General features: G+C 52.2%; 1 protein-coding gene across 1 annotated transcript in view; it reads left to right on the forward strand.

The window, feature by feature from the left end:
• Window positions 1–831: 831 nt before the first annotated feature.
• SNX9 (sorting nexin 9) overlaps window positions 832–4,588 on the forward strand; it is a 130,067-nt gene continuing 126,310 nt past the window's right edge. The window contains 1 exon segment of the mRNA XM_017889651.1: window positions 832–926. The gene's annotated coding sequence lies outside the window, so the exon portion shown is untranslated.

Raw genomic sequence — 4,588 nt, forward strand, 5'->3', positions numbered from 1 at the left:
GGAGTTAGGACCGAACAATCTTTGATGAACATCTTTGATCACTTGTACAAGTTTGACAGGATAAACTCCTAGGAGGGCTGCTGGGTCCAAGGCTATGGTCATTTTCGATTTGAGTAAGTATTACCAAAAGCGCAAGTTATTTAAGTGAGCCCTGATTCGCTCTTATTTGTAAACAGTGGACAATAACGAGCTTCTCAAACGTTTCTTATAAGGATTAAATGAGATGGGGATGTAAAAGCCCAGTATATAGCAAGCAGGCTGTCAATGAATATTGGCCTCCATCTTTTTTTATGGAGAAAGACAACTATTTATGCATATTATGATGACTATAGCTTAACCATGAGCTCAACAAACACAAAAATTCACAGAAAATTCTGCAATACCGTATCTATTTTAAACCACATTATTGAATGTAACTAGTGAAATCTCAGGTCAAATAGAATGTATTTAAGAAGACACAAACTCGACATTAACTCTAAATACCAGAGTATTTAGATTTGATAGTTGTCTCTTCTTACAAATATATCCCTCATAATAAAAAAAGCACTCCACTAGTATGCCAGTTAAGATACATCTTCCAGTTGTTTTGTCCTTGAGTGAAAAATCTTGCTGCTCGTCATTCGTTTATTCATAACACCATATCTCCAACTCTGGAGAGAAACACTGACAGAAAGATGGAAAATTTTAGAGCCCTCGTTTCCACTTCACAGAGCCTGTTGTCCCCTAAACCTCTTGGGCCCTCGGGCATTTTTAAACTTATCAAGATTCCAGAATGAGGTTAACGGGACGTCACAAAAAGAACCCCCCACCGTCCCGTCCCAGGGGCTCCAAGCCAGGACCCCGGCCTGAGGGAGCCTCTGGACAGGAGGAAGAGGCCCAGGAAGCCATTGCTCCGTTCCTTCCCGGCTGTTTACTTGGCACTCAAGGTACTCGGCCAAGGGCACGGCGACCCCGCAACACCCCCGGCGTGGGGCAAAGACGGCGGGGTTGCGGGGCTCCTGTCTGCCGGGAGCGTCGAGAGTTCCTGCCCCCCCTCCCGCCTCATGCACGGAAAGCCCCGAGCCACTGCGTGCGGCGCTGGCCGAGCGTGAACCGGAGTCGGGTTCGGCTCCCCTGAGCGGCTCTGCGGGCCGCGGAGCGCTTCCTGTGGAACGGCCACGCAGGGTGCGGGCCATGGCCCGGGGCGCCTGTCCGGATCCCGCCGCCGCGCGGGACGCAGTCCCCATCCTCCACCAAGGGCGCCCGGAGGCGGCAGCGACTGCCCGGGGCGGGCGGCGCGGCGCGGCGGCAGCGCGGGGCGGCCAGGAGGCCGGGCCGCGCCGAGGCCCAGGGCGCGCTCGCGCGGGCGCGCCGCGCGCGCCGCGGTAAATGTAGGCTCGGGCGGCAGGGGCGGGGGCCGCGCAGCCGGGGACTTTCAGCGAACTGCAGAGCGGGCGGCGCGGGCAGTAGCGAGCGCCAGGCGGCTTGGGCCTGAGCGTCGAGACTCGGTGGGGCCCGCACGCGCGCGAGGGCGGGCCGCCGCGGCCGTGGCCAGCCGGAGCCGCGCCGCCTCGCCCTTGGCCTTCGCGCCGCGCGGCTCAGAATCACCATTCCGCGGCGCGGGAACCAAGCCGGCGCGGTCCCGGGCCGCGGACCGCCGCCATGGCCGACCAAGGGTGAGGGCCGCGCGGCGCAGGCCCGGCCGGTCGCTCAGGCCGCGCGGCGGCGCGGGGACGGTCGGGGCCGGGGCCGCGGGGAGGGTTGGGGCTGGAGGCGGCCGAGGGGCCACTCCGCGTCCTCGGTGGGGTCCCCGGGCGGGTCCGCGGCCCAGGCAGTCCCTTCTGGGCATGGGTGCGGCGGGCAGTGCAGACGGCCGGGATCGCGCCGGGGGAAGGCGTCGGGTCTAGGCGCGGGTTGGGACCCCGGGCGCAGCGACGTTTGGGAAGTTTGCACCTGAGCGTGGGCTACGGCGGGCTCGCCGGGAGGGGCCGCGAGAGCGGGACGGAAACTTCCCGCAGCCCGGGGAGACCCCCGAGGCGACAGGCGCTCTGTGGCGTCCGGCGTCCCCGTGGCGTCCGGCGTCCCCGCCGCCCCCACGTCCCCTCCCGCTGCAGCCCAGGGGACCCTCGGCCCCGCGGGGCGGGTGGGAGTCGAGACCTCAGCAGAGAGGACGCTGCGCTTCCCGTCCCGGCCTGCGGGAGCTCGCAGCCAGGGAGGGACGCAGGCTGGGACGCCCCGCGCCCCTCTGCCTTCGCTGCTGTTATTTTTTTCTTTTGTTTTGCTACATTCTCAGTGTGAATGGCATTGCCGGCATGAGTAAAATATCAAGAGGGAAATGACTGTGCTTTCGATTACGTGTTTGCCTAAAAAAGGCCCAGGCCCGAATTACGTGGTGGAACTTTGACTCCTGCTTGGTAATTGGCTAGGAGCGGTGGTTTGCTTGTTTTGCATTATTGTTTATGAAATTAGCAGTCACTCTTTGCTACCTGAATCTTCAAAAGCCACCCTCCCCCACTCCTTTTCCTTGGGCGTTTTCAGTAGTTACTTGGTGTAAAATAGTCACTGGGGAGTCATGGTCGCGGAAGGAGGACCTGGGGGAGGAGGCTCTGTACCTGAACCATTAACTGATCTGTGATACGCTGTGAGGAGTAGGTTTACTTTTGCACTTAGTTTTTGTAGTGTCACTTTATTAGCATCAGCACCCCTTTCCCTATTTGTTTTTGAGATCTCTGAGCTACTTTTGGGTTGCTAGAAACGTTATTTTTTATATTTCGATAGGTGTTTGCTTTTTTTTGGTGGAGTGTTAAGGTAGGAAATAGTAAGAAATGTGAAATTTCTTTAAAAGATCAGCATTGCTTGACTTCGGTCTGCTAGATGTTGTCCTGTGGTAAATTTTGTGCTCTGAATCCATCTAGGTGCACTGTTTATAGAGAAGTGGGGATTCTCCTCCAGGGAACCTGTTGCTGCTGTTACTGAAATAATTACCTTATTGTTAATATATTATTGCCTGTGGTGTGCTTTGGTTTTATTAATGTGATAGAACTTGCCACCTTTTGAACTTATTAATTTTGTGTTGACCTTTTTAAAAATAAAACTTAGGCCAAGGATTTCTAAGGAAATTTGATTTTGAGGTTTGTTGCCAGACACTCCAGAAATTACCAGTTACACATCCTAGTACACGCTCATCTTGCAACCTTAAAAGCGGTTTATAGGCTGGGCGCGGTGGCTCACTCCCACCTGTAATTCCAGCACTTTGGGAGGCCGCGGTGGGCGGTTCACCTGAGGTCGGGAGCTCCAGACCAGCCTGGCCAACATGGTGAAACCCCGTCTCTACTAAAAATACAGAAATTAGATGGGCGTGCTGGCGCGCGCCTGTAGCCCCAGCTGCTCCGGGAGGCTGAGGCAGGAGAATCGCTTGAACCCGGGAGGCGGAGGTTGCAGTGAGCCAAGATCGCGTCACTGCACTCCGGCCTGGGCGACAGAGCGAGACTCCGTTTGAAAAAAAAAAAAAAAAAAAAAAAAAACCAAGGCGGTGTATGACATAGAGATCTATCCAGTGGTGGTCTGTGTGTTTTTACACTCTGGTCTACTGAGGCATGTTACCTGTACTGTCCTTTAAGTGGAATGCAGTTTAGCAACTAGTGCAGGTATACGTAGTGAAATTTTTATTTCATAGTTAAGCCTGAACTTAATTTTTTTTCCAAAAAATTAAAAAGTGGTTCTTGTATATTAATCTTGAATTGCATGTGTCTTTGCTTAAACACGAGCCTTAAAGCATGCATAAGCACTTCCTACTTCGTTATCTACACCACTCCGAAGGCAAATTCCAGTAGTTCTGTTAGTTTCTTTTGCTGTCTAATCACTGTTCCACATGGTGCTCATTTCCATGTCTACATTGTGACAGACCATTTCCATTTTAAGAAAAAGAAGAACAATGAAGCAGTTATTAGAAGACCCTTCCTTAGTTTTCTGACATCCTGGTGATACTTGGGTCAAACCAAAGTCTCATTTTTTAATTGTCCCCAGAGAGGCAAGTTGCTACTTTCTTCCCTTCCCCCATATACACACCCCTTCCCCACACCTGAGTAGTTCTGTTTTTTTTTCTTCGTCTTCTTCAAAGGGTGGGGAGAATGTGCTTAGTAGTAATGACTAACTTTTAATAAAAATGTAGGCTCCAGTGGCACTCAGGCTGTTGCTGTAAGTATTAAATGATGAAAAGTAAATTCAGTACCCGGATATTTTAGGGGATGTTCGTTTCCCTTTGAATTTACCAGAAACTTGGCTATAGTATCTTCAGATGCAATTTTCTTGTTTGTTCTTAGGCATTTTCTTAAGGATGTGGTTATCACTGAACTATTGGCATTTTTAAGAACTCCACTAGTATATTTTACAATAGAAAAGGAAATTATCTTTTAGAAGAAGTAGTTTAGTTGGACAGTCCTTCACTGCTAAGGAAAGTTAATCAGGGCCAGGTGTGGTCGGTGGCTCACACCTGTAATCCCAGCACATTGGGAGACCGAGGCAGGCGGATCACAATGTCAGGAGATCGAGACAATCCTGGCTAACACAGTGAAACTCCCTCTCTACTAAAAATCAAAAAAAAAAAAAA

The sequence above is a fragment of the Rhinopithecus bieti genome, unplaced genomic scaffold, assembly GCF_001698545.2.
Source record: "Rhinopithecus bieti isolate Rb0 unplaced genomic scaffold, ASM169854v2 scaffold_18548, whole genome shotgun sequence".
Classification (NCBI taxonomy): Eukaryota; Metazoa; Chordata; class Mammalia; order Primates; family Cercopithecidae; genus Rhinopithecus; species Rhinopithecus bieti.